Raw genomic sequence first — 13,708 nt, 5'->3', positions numbered from 1 at the left:
AAAGGGATGTCAGTACGAATAAAGTACTGAGTATGTAAGGCAGAAAAGCATAAGTAAGAACAGTAATGTAAACAAGGATAGGGAATATACAACCAGTGACATCTGGGTACCTCTGAGGGCTACTGACATGAAACACATGATACATACATATATATACATAAACTTTTAAAACATACACCTTTGTGGGAATCACCATCATCATATCGTACCCGGCCGTAATAGGCTCGGTAAAATATACTCGGCCATCATAGGGCTCGGTAGAATCATACCCGACCACGTGGGGCTCGGTAAAACCCAACTGATCAGTGGTTGCACAATAGGTGCCGTACCCGGCCAACTATAGCGTGGCTCGGTAGAGTAAAATAGATACATATATATGATGCATGCTGGACTCATTGGAATCACATTTTGAACCTTTCGGAGTGACGTAAGGTCGGTATCCTTCGTACACGTTATTAGGATTAAATCTTCATCAAGAATCTTATAAGAATCAGGAACTACCAACAACATTGATAATATAAGAATAAGAGAAGTAACATCAATATCAATCGTTTCATAAGAAGGGCAGCAATATAAGTACTGCTAGCTTCTAAGAGTAGAGTATCTTTGGGAGCTCGTTCATTACATTATGTACAATCGGAGTCGTGCAAAAGAATAAAGGGGATAGCCTCACATACCTTGTATATACTGCCCAACCTGAAGCTATGCAAATGTCACGACTCCTTAGTCTAAAATAAGAGAAATGACACTATCATTATCGTTTAAGCGTCGTAACTATTATGTATCGACCGCAACCTATTTTACGATAAAACGGACAACACCTCCCTTATTTATATGACTTCACACAAGTCAATAAAATCACCAAACAGCCCAAACAACATCATTAATAATCATATTGAGCCTCCCAAAATAGTCCACCAACCAACAACATTACTACCAAGCCTTTCGATATATATTTCACAAGTTCTAGCTTCAACGACTTAGCGGCAACTTGGATAATCTTAAATATATATATATAGACTAAGAGGTTCCTTACCTTTAAACAGAAATAACAACTCCAATTTGAGCTTAATTTTCCATGAAATATCTCTCCAATTCTGCCACAAGAACAAGGAAGCGAAACTAGCAATCAATTCGGGTTTTTCGGCACTAGAATTACTTTAGAAGACTTGAAATCACCTAGGGTTGATATTAAAAACTTGAAGGAGTATTTACAGAACATAAAACACTTAAAACAACCTCCCACACGAGCTGGAACAACACAAAAATCAGCAACAACAAGAAGAACAAGAAACTTACTAGCGCCACGGGATTCCCGACACTTGATTTGTGTTGTTTGCCCTTTGTTTGGGTCTTGGATCATGAGAGAACCTTGAGAGAGTGTTTTTAGGGTTCTAAGGTCTGAATATACTGGAAAATAATGACTTAAAATGGGGTTGAGGTATCTTATATATATCCATATGTCTTAAACCGCCTATGTGGGCCCCATGGAGAGCTGCTTGGCACACTCTCACGAAAATGCAAATATCTCTCTTTTTCGAGATCGTATAGATGAACTGTTTAATGTGTTGGAAACTAGACTCATAGATCTTCAATTTGATAGGTAGATCACCCCATAATTCTAAGTATATTGGGATACAAATGTAGTAACATTTGACCTAAAGTTTAAGTAAAATTATAAACGTAAGTTGCGACAACTTTTATCGACTTTGTTTCATAACTCGCTTGACTTCAACACTTATGATACGGATATTATATTATTCAAATACATTAAAACATGACCTCTTGGGACAATTAATCACCTCTAGTGTTACCCGAAAATACGGGTTACAACATCCTTGATTTGTTTAACTTCTAATACTTGTTAACCACTCTTATACACCCTTGTATCGTTTAAGACCAATAGGATTAACTTCTTATCATCTCAAAGATAATCTCTTCTTGGATTTACGTCGACTAACTTACGGCGTGATCTAAGGTATGTGAATTTGGGTTGTAACACCCTCTTCCCCTTAGGAACATTCGTCCTCGAATGTAAGGGTTTATGGGGTATCTAACTCATCGTGGATTCAGATGGAAATTTTCGGCTAAGCTTCCCCTATAAAATGGACACTAGCCAAACTTGCAAGCAGTTAAACCCAACCTATGGCCTTACAAGACTATACAAAGCATTATGGATATGTACATTATCTGCATATCACCATTTTGTATTAAAAAAATAGTATTCACAAGCTATTGCTTACCTCATAGAGCCGTTCCACCTTATAATGCGTCCTTCTTTCCCCCGGCATCCTCGTTATCTTCACTCTGGAATAGGTAAGGGTATTTAGACTTCATCTCCTCTTTTGCTTCCCATGTCATTTCTTCTATATTCTTGTTCCTCCATAATACTTTGACGGAAGCTACATCCTTTATTCTCAGCTTGCGCACTTGTCGATCTAATATAGCCACTAGCACTTCATCATATGATAGATCCTCTGTAACTTGTACATCTTTGATAGGGACGACCCGAGAAGGGTCTCCAATACATTTCCTCAACATAGATACATGGAATACCGGGTGTACAAATTCCAATTCGGATGGCAATTCTAACTCATAAGCAACCTGTCCAATTCGTCGAAAAATTTTGTACGGCCCAATATACCGCGGACTCAACTTACCCTTCTTCCCAAAACGCATAACACCCTTCATCGGTGAGATCTTCAGGAAAACCCAATCACCAACCTCAAATTCCAAATCACGACGTCGGACATCGGAATAAGACTTTTGCCTGCTTTGTGCCGTCCTCAGTCGCTCTTGTATCACTTTCACCTTCTCAATGGCTTGGTGAATCAAATCTTGCCCATATAATTCTGTCTCACCAACTTCGAACCATCCAACTGGTGATCTACATCTCCTCACGTACAGTGCCTCATACGGGGCCATTTTAATACTGGAATAGTAGCTATTATTGTAGGCGAATTCTATAAGTGCCAGATGGTCATCCCAATTCCCCTTGAAATTTAGAACATATGCTCGTAGCATATCTTCAAGCGTCTGAATGGTACGTTCAGCCTGTCCGTCAGTCTGCGGATGGAATGCAGTGCTGAGATTTACTTGTGTGCCTAAACCCTTCTGAAAAGACCCCCAAAAGTTAGCCGTAAATTGAGCTCCTCGGTCTGATATAATAGATATCGGCACACCATGAAGCCTAACAATCTCCTTGATATACAACTTCGCATAATCTTCAGTCGTGTAAGTTGTCTTAACTGCAAAAAATGGGCAGATTTTGTAAGTCGATGAACTATCACCCAGATGGAGTCAAACTTATGATAAAAGCGAGGTAATCCAATAATGAAGTCCATATTAATCACCTCCCATTTCCAGGTCGGAATCTCTATATTCTAAATCAATCCACTGGGTTTCTGATGCTCGATCTTTACTTGTTGACAATTAGGACACTGAGCTACAAATTCTGCAATAGACTCCTTCATGTTATCCCACAAATACTGCTCCTTAACGTCATGATACATATTTGTCGAGCCAGGATGGATAGAATATCGGGACTGATGAATCTCAATCATAATCTTCTCTCGCAACCCTGCCACACTAGGCACACATAATCGACCCTGGTATCTCAGTGTCCCATCTCCTCCGATCTTGAAAGTTATAATCTTACACTACTGAATTCCCTCTCTCAATCTTACTAAGGTAGGATCTTCATATTGCCGTGCTTTTACCTCGTCTACCAAAGATGATTCTGTTGTATTCTGTACAGTAACACCTCCGTCAGCAGAGTCCAACAATCTGATTCTCATATTGGCCAGCTGGTGAAGCTCTTTGGTCAACCCTTATCTACCTGCCTCAATATGTATTAAGCTTCCCATTGACTTACGGCTGAGAGCGTCTGCCACAACATTGGCTTTACCGGGATGGTACAATATCTCGACGTCGTAGTTTTTTAGTAATTCAAGCCACCTACGCTGCCTCAAATTCAACTCCTTCTACTTGAAGATGTATTGTAAACTCTTGTGATCTGTGTAGATGTCAACATGAACGCCGTATAAGTAGTGTCGCCATATCTTCAAAGCATATATTACTGCAGCCAATTCCAAATCATGAGTCGGGTAATTCTTTTCATGCTTCTTTAATTGTCTTGATGCATAAGCAATCACCTTCCCACGTTGCATCAATACGCACCCCAAACCTATACCTGAGGCATCACAATATACCACATAACCTTCTGTTCCTTCTGGGAGAGTGAGCATTGGCGCGGATGTCAATCGATTCTTTAGCTCCTGAAAACTATGTTCACAAGCATCAGACCACTGGAACTTGGTAGTTTTCTGTGTTAACTTAGTCAATGGTGTTGATATAGAGGAAAACCCTTCTACAAACCGCCTATAATATCTTGCTAGCCCCAAGAAGCTGCGGACTTCTGACGGTGTTGTAGGTCTCGGCCAATTCTTCACTGCATCGATCTTCTGAGTGTCGACACTAATACCCTCATCAGATATCACATGGCCAAGGAATGCTACTGAGTTCAGCAAGAATTCACATTTAGAGAGCTTAGCATATAACTTATGATCCTGAAGGGTCTGGGCATAAGCCTGAATACGGGAAATATCCATGCCCTCTACCAAGGAGGCTGTTGTGCACTCATTTATCAGATGTGGTCACCCTATCACTCATCTCGGCCACCATATGGGGAGTATACCTTGATAAAGAATCAAACTATATACTATACTCTCATGCACTCATATTACCCTGTCGAAGGTTCAAGAACTTATCAGCTCTAGCTCATCGTATCTCAGCTGGTAAGTAGTGATGAAGAAAGGCCTCAGAAAATTCCTTCCACACGGCTGGAGGAGCGTTCGGACCCCTAGATCTCTCCCAACTATCATACCATAAAATCGCTAAATCCCATAACCGATAAGAAGCCAACTCTACTGCCTCTGTATCACTAGCATGCATAACACGCAATGTACAATGAACCTGATCAATAAATGTTTGCGGGTCCTCCTTGGGGCTTGATCCGGTAAACACTGGAGGGTCTAGATTAATAAAATCACGAACTCCTGCACTAACCGGTTTATCAGCAGCACCGGTATTCTGCCTCTGAGCCTGAGCAGCTACTAAGCTACTCAACAACTGCACTGCACTGCGCATATCGTGGTCTGTAGTGCCAGACGGAGGAACTGGATGTACTGGGTGCCTCCTAATATCCTCTGGAGGAGACAGAGAGGTATGAGACGGCATCTCACTCTGAGGCTCACTTTGGCCTGCTATGGCTGGAGGCACCTGAATGTTACCCTCTCCTACAGCTGTATCAAGCCGTTTACTAATCGCTTGCTTCCTAGTCGAAGGCATCGCTAAAAGAAAACAAGGTGAATATTAGATATGAACACTTACGACTCAACTCTACGCACGATCTAGATTCAGGAAGAAGGTAACAACCCTAGATGTCACGTAGCCTCCTGATTATAAATGTGGCGCGCTACACATCCATAATCAAAACTCTACTAGACACGGCTCATAGAAAACCCCTAGGACAGACTTGCTCTGATACCAAGTTTGTCACGACCCAGCTGGAGGGTCATGACTAGCTCCCGGGCCATACTTGCCGAGCACCAATGTACATTTTATCTAACCTTCCTTATTATCTTTAAGGGCCGGCAAGATCAATATAAATGGTAGACATGGATCATGAACATCCAACAATGAAAGATAATGTCATGAATATACATAACATGGGACGACAAGACTGTCAAGAAACTATATATAAGGTACGAGCTACCATGAGTCGACACTTATCTATGAGCCTCTAAAGGAACATAAGTTCTATAACATTGCTGGAACAGGGCCCCGACATACCCATAATGTCTATAACAAAAATGCATACCAAGACCACGGCAAGTCCGGAGAAGGGATCTCGCCAATAACCATTAAACTGGACAGCCTACTGTGGTGGGGGAGCTGTGTCTACCCGTCTATCAGGACCTGCAGCACGACATGCAGCGTCCACAAATAAAAGGGACGTTAGTACGAATAAAGTACTGAGTATGTAAGGCAGAAAAGCATAAGTAAGAAGAGTAGTGTAAACAGGGATAGGGAATATACAACCTGTGACATCTGGGTACCTCTGAGGGCTACTGACATGAAACACATGATACATACATATATATACATAAACTTTTAAAATATACGCCTTTGTGGGCATCACCATCATCATATCATACCCGGCCGTAATAGGCTCGCTAAAACGTTCCAGGCCATCATAAGGCTCGGTAGAATCATACCCGACCACGTGGAGCTCGGTAAAACCCAACTGATCAGTGGTTGCACAATAGGTGTCGTACCTGGCCAACTATAGCGTGGCTCAGTAGAGTAAAATATATATATATATATATATATATGATGCATGTTGGACTCATTGGAATCACATTTTGAACCTTTCGGAGTGACGTAAGGTCGGTATCCTTCGTACACGTTATTAGGATTAAATCTTCATCAAGAATATTATAAGAATCAGGAACTACCAACAACATTGATAATATAAGAATAAGAGAAGTAACATCAATATCAATCGTTTCATAAGAAGGGCAGCAATGTAAGTACTGCTAGCTTCTAAGAGTAGAGTATCTTTGGGAGCTCGTTCATTACATTATATACAATCGGAGTCGTGCAAAAGAATGAAAGGGATAGCCTCACATACCTTGTATATACTGCCCAACCTCAAGCTATGCAAATGTCACGACTCCTTAGTCTACAATAAGAGAAATGACACTATCATTATCGTTTAAGCGTCCTAACTATTATGTATCGACCGCAACCTATTTTACGATAAAACGGACAGCACCTCCCCTATTTATATGACTTCACACAAGTCAATACAATCACCAAACAGCCCAAACAACATCATTAATAATCATATTGAGCCTTCCAAAACAGTCCACCAACCAACAACATTACTACCAAGCCTTTCGATATATATTTCACAAGTTCTAGCTTCAACGACTTAGCCGCAACTTGGATAATCTTAAATATATATATATATATATATATATATATATATATAGAATAAGAGGTTCCTTACCTTTAAACAGAAATAACAACTCCAATTTGACCTTAATTTTCCATGAAATATCTCTCCAATTCTGCCACAAGAACAAGGAAGCGAAACTAGCAATCAATTCGGGTTTTTCGACACTAGAATTACTTTAGAAGACTTGAAATCACCTAGGGTTGATATTAAAAACTTGAAGGAGTATTTAAAGAACATAAAACACTTAAAACAACCTCCCACACGAGCTGGAACAACACAAAAATCAGCAACAACAAGAAGAACAAGAAACTTACTAGCGCCACGGGATTCCCGACACTTGATTTGTGTTGTTTGCCCTTTGTTTGGGTCTTGGGTCATGAGAGAACCTTGAGAGAGTGTTTTTAGGGTTCTAAGGTCTGAATATACTGAAAAATAATGACTTAAAACGGGGTTGAGGTATCTTATATATATATCCATATGTCTTAAACCGCCTATGTGGGCCCCATAAAGAGCTGCTTGGCGCACTCTCACAAAAACGCGAATATCTCTTTATTCTGAGATCTTATCGATGAACGGTTTAATGCGTTGGAAACTAGACTCATAGATATTCAATATGATAGGTAGATCACCCCATAATTCCAAGTATATTGGGAGACAAATGTAGTAACATTTGACCTAAAGTTTAAGTAAAATTATAAACGTAAGTTGCGACAACTTTTATCGACTTTGTTTCATAACTCGCTTGACTTCAAGACTTATGATACGGATATTATATGATTCAAATACATTAAAACATGACCTCTTGGGATAATTAATCACCTCTAGTGTTACCTGAAAATACGGGTTACAACATCCTTGATTTGTTTAACTTCTAATACTTGGTAACCACTCTTATACACCCTTGTATCGTTTAAGACCAATAGGATTAACTTCTTATCATATCAAAGATAATCTCTTCTTGGATTTATGTCGACTAACTTATGGCGTGATCTAAGGTATGCGAATTTGGGTTGTAACACCCTCTCCCCCTTAGGAACATTCGTCCTCGAATGTAAGGGTTTATGGGGTGTCTAACTCATAGTGGATTCCGACGGAAATTTTCGGCTGAGCTTCCCCTATAAAATGGACACTAGCCAAACTTGCAAGCAGTTAAACCCAACCTATGGCCTTACAAGACTATACAAAGCATTATGGATATGTACATTATCTGCATATCACCATTTTGTATTAAACAAATAGTATTCACAAGCTATTGCTTACCTCATAGAGCCATTCCACCTTATAATGCGTCCTTCTTTCCCCCTGCATCCTCGTTATCTTCACTCTGGAATAGGTAAGGGTATTTAGACTTCATCTCCTCTTCTGCTTCCCATGTCATTTCTTCTATATTCTTGTTCCTCCATAATACTTTGACGGAAGCTACATCCTTTATTCTCAGCTTGCGCACTTGTCGATCTAATATAGCCACTGGCACTTCATCATATGATAGATCCTATGTAACTTGTACATCTTTGATAGGGACGACCCGAGAAGGGTCTCCAATATATTTCCTCAACATAGATACATGGAATACCGGGTGTACAAATTCCAATTCGGATGGCAATTCTAACTCATAAGCAACCTGTCCAATTCGTCGAAGAATTTTGTACGGCCCAATATGCCGCGGACTCAACTTACCCTTCTTCCCAAAACGCATAACACCCTTCATCGGTGAGATCTTCAGGAAAACCCAATCACCAACCTCAAATTCCAAATCACGACGTCGGACATCGGAATAAGACTTTTGCCTGCTTTATGCCGTCCTCAGTCGCTCTTGTATCACTTTCACCTTCTCAATGGCTTGGTGAATCAAATCTTGCCCATATAATTCTGTCTCACCGACTTCGAACCATCCAACTGGTGATCTACATCTCCTCACGTACAGTGCCTCATACGGGGCCATTTTAATACTGGAATAGTAGCTATTATTGTAGGCGAATTCTATAAGTGCCAGATGGTCATCTCAATTCCCCTTGAAATTTAGAACATATGCTCGTAGCATATCTTCAAGCGTCTGAATGGTACGTTCAGCCTGTCCGTCAGTCTGCGGATGGAATGCAGTGCTGATATTTACTTGTGTGCCTAAACCCTTCTGAAAAGACCTCCAAAAGTTAGCCGTAAATTGAGCTCCTCGGTCTGATATAATAGATACCGGCACACCATGAAGCCTAACAATCTCCTTGATATACAACTTCGCATAATCTTCAGTCGTGTAAGTTGTCTTAACTGGCAGAAAATGGGCAGATTTTGTAAGTCGATGAACTATCACCCAGATGGAGTCAAACTTATGATAAAAGCGAGGTAATCCAATAATGAAGTCCATATTAATCACCTCCCATTTCCAGGTCGGAATCTCTATATTCTAAATCAATCCACTGGGTTTCTGATGCTCGATCTTTACTTGTTGACAATTAGGACACTGAGCTACAAATTCTGCAATAGACTCCTTCATGTTATCCCACAAATACTGCTCCTTAACGTCATGATACATCTTTGTCGAGCCGGGATGGATAGAATATCGGGACTGATGAATCTCAATCATAATCTTCTATCGCAACCCTGCCACACTAGGCACACATAATCGACCCTGGTATCTCAGTGTCCCGTCTCCTCCGATCTTGAAAGTTGTAATCTTACACTGCTGAATTCCCTCTCTCAATCTTACTAAGGTAGGATCTTTATATTGCCGTGCTTTTACCTCGGCTACCAAAGATAATTCTGTTGTATTCTGTACAGTAACACCTCCATCAGCAGAGTCCAACAATATGATTCTCATATTGGCCAGCTGGTGAAGCTCTTTGGTCAACCCTTATCTACCTGCCTCAATATGTATTAAGCTTCCCATTGACTTACGGCTGAGAGCGTCTGCCACAACATTGGCTTTACCGGGATGGTACAATATCTCGACGTCGTAGTTTTTCAGTATTTCAAGCCACCTACGCTGCCTCAAATTCAACTCCTTCTACTTGAAGATGTATTGTAAACTCTTGTGATCTGTGTAGATGTCAACATGGACGCCGTATAAGTAGTGTCGCCATATCTTCAAAGCATATATTACTGCAGCCAATTCCAAATCATGAGTCGGGTAATTCTTTTCATGCTTCTTTAATTGTCTTGATGCATAAGCAATCACCTTCCCACGTTGCATCAATACGCACCCCAAACCTATACCTGAGGCATCACAATATACCACATAACCTTCTGTTCCTTCTGGGAGAGTGAGCACTGGCGCGGATGTCAATCGATTCTTTAGCTCCTGAAAACTATGTTCACAAGCATCAGACCACTGGAACTTGGTAGCTTTCTGTGTTAACTTAGTCAATGGTGCTGATATAGAGGAAAACCTTTCTACAAACCGCCTATAATATCTTGCTAGCCCGAAGAAGCTGCGGACTTCTGACGGTGTTGTAGGTCTCGGCCAATTCTTCACTGCATCGATCTTCTGAGTGTCGACACTAATACCCTCATCAGATATCACATGGCCAAGGAATGCTACTGAGTTCAGCAAGAATTCACATTTAGAGAGCTTAGCATATAACTTATGATCCTGAAGGGTCTGGGCATAAGCCTGAATACGGGAAATATCCATGCCCTCTACCAAGGAGGCTGTTGTGCACTCATTTATCAGATGTGGTCACCCTATCACTCATCTCGGCCACCATATGGGGAGTATACCTTGATAAAGAATCAAACTATATACTATACTCTCATGCACTCATATTACCCTGTCGAAGGTTCAAGAACTTATCAGCTCTAGCTCATCGTATCTCAGCTGGTAAGTAGTGATGAAGAAAGGCCTCAGAAAATTCCTTCCACACGGCTGGAGGAGCGTTCGGACCCCTAGATCTCTCCCAACTATCATACCATAAAATCGCTAAATCCCATAACCGATAAGAAGCCAACTCTACTGCCTCTGTATCACTAGCATGCATAACACGCAATGTACAATGAACCTGATCAATAAATGTTTGCGGGTCCTCCTTGGGGCTTGATCCGGTAAACACTGGAGGGTCTAGATTAATAAAATCACGAACTCCTGCACTAACCGGTTTATCAGCAGCACCGGTATTCTGCCTCTGAGCCTGAGCAGCTACTAAGCTACTCAACAACTGCACTGCACTGCGCATATCGTGGTCTGTAGTGCCAGACGGAGGAACTGGATGTACTGGGTGCCTCCTAATATCCTCTGGAGGAGACAGAGAGGTATGAGACGGCATCTCACTCTGAGGCTCACTTTGGCCTGCTATGGCTGGAGGCACCTGAATGTTACCCTCTCCTACAGCTGTATCAAGCCGTTTACTAATCGCTTGCTTCCTAGTCGAAGGCATCGCTAAAAGAAAACAAGGTGAATATTAGATATGAACACTTACGACTCAACTCTACGCACGATCTAGATTCAGGAAGAAGGTAACAACCCTAGATGTCACGTAGCCTCCTGATTATAAATGTGGCGCGCTACACATCCATAATCAAAACTCTACTAGACACGGCTCATAGACAACCCCTAGGACAGACTTACTCTGATACCAAGTTTGTCACGACCCAGCTGGAGGGTCATGACTAGCACCCGGGCCATACTTGCCGAGCACCAACGTACATTTTATCTAACCTTCCTTATTATCTTTAAGGGCCAACAAGATCAATATAAATGGTAGACATGGATCATGAACATCCAACAATGAAAGATAATGTCATGAATATACATAACATGGGACGACAAGACTGTCAAGAAACTATATATAAGGTACGAGCTACCATGAGTCGACACTTATCTATGAGCCTCTAAAGGAACATAAGTTCTATAACATTGCTGGAACAGGGCCCCGACATACCCATAATGTCTATAACAAAAATGCATACCAAGACCACGGCAAGTTCGGAGAAGGGATCTCGCCAATAACCATTAAACTGGACAGCCTACTGTGGTGGGGGAGCTGTGTCTACCCGTCTATCAGGACCTGCAGCACGACATGCAGCGTCCACAAATAAAAAAGACGTCAGTACGAATAAAGTACTGAGTATGTAAGGCAGGAAAGCATAAGTAAGAAGAGTAATGTAAATAGGGATAGGGAATATACAACCTGTGATATCTGGGTACCTCTGAGGGCTACTGACATGAAACACATGATACATACATATATATACATAAAATTTTAAAACATACGCCTTTGTGGGCATCACCATCATCATATTGTACCCGGCCATAATAGGCTCGGTAAAACGTACCCGGCCATCATAAGGCTCGGTAGAATCATACCCGACCACGTGGAGCTCGGTAAAACCCAACTGATCAGTGGTTGCACAATAGGTGCCGTACCCGGCCAACTATAGCATGGCTCGATAGAGTAAAATAGATACATATATATGATGCATGCTGGACTCATTGGAATCACATTTTGAACCTTTCGTAGCGACGTAAGGTCGGTATCCTTCGTACACGTTATTAGGATTAAATCTTCATCAAGAATATTATAAGAATCAGGAACTACCAACAACATTGATAATATAAGAATAAGAGAAGTAACATCAATATCAATCGTTTCATAAGAAGGGCAGCAATGTAAGTACTGCTAGCTTCTAAGAGTAGAGTATCTTTGGGAGCTCGTTCATTACATTATGTACAATCGGAGTCGTGCAAAAGAATGAAGGGGATAGCCTCACATACCTTGTATATACTGCCCAACCTCAAGCTATGCAAATGTCACGACTCCTTAGTCTACAATAAGAGAAATGACACTATCATTATCGTTTAAGCGTCGTAACTATTATGTATCGACCGCAACCTATTTTACGATGAAACGGACAGCACCTCCCCTATTTATATGACTTCCCACAAGTCAATACAATCACCAAACAGCCCAAACAACATCATTAATAATCATATTGAGCCTCCAAAACAGTCCACCAACCAACAACATTACTACCAAGCCTTTCGATATATATTTCACAAGTTCTAGCTTCAACGACTTAGCTGCAACTTGGATAATCTTAAATATATATAGAGTAAGAGGTTCCTTACCTTTAAACAGAAAGAACAACTCCAATTTGACCTTAATTTTCCACGAAATATCCCTTCAATTCTGCCACAAGAACAAGGAAGCGAAACTAGCAATCAATTCGGGTTTTTCGGCACTAGAATTACTTTAGAAGACTTGAAATCACCTAGGGTTGATATTAAAAACTTGAAGGAGTATTTAAAGAACATAAAACACTTAAAACAACCTCCCACACGAGCTGAAACAACCCAAAAATCAGCAACAACAAGAAAAACAAGAAACTTACTAGCGTCACGGGATTCCCGACACTTGATTTGTGTTGTTTGTCCTTTGTTTGGGTCTTGGATCATGAGAGATCCTTGAGAGAGTCTTTTTAGGGTTCTAAGGTCTGAATATACTGAAAAATAATGACTTAAAACGGGGTTGAGGTATCTTATATATATCCATATGTCTTAATGCGTTGGAAACTAGACTCATAGATATTCAATTTGATAGGTATATAACCCCATAATTCCAAGTATATTGGGATATAAATGTAGTAACATTTGACCTAAAGTTTAGGTAAAATTATAAACGTAAGTTGCGACAACTTTTATCGACTTTGTTTCATAACTCGCTTGACTTCAAGACTTATGATACGGATATTATA

Source organism: Nicotiana tomentosiformis, chromosome 1 (genome assembly GCF_000390325.3).
Source record: "Nicotiana tomentosiformis chromosome 1, ASM39032v3, whole genome shotgun sequence".
Taxonomy (NCBI): domain Eukaryota; kingdom Viridiplantae; phylum Streptophyta; class Magnoliopsida; order Solanales; family Solanaceae; genus Nicotiana; species Nicotiana tomentosiformis.
Note: the sequence above shows the minus strand (reverse complement) of the source record.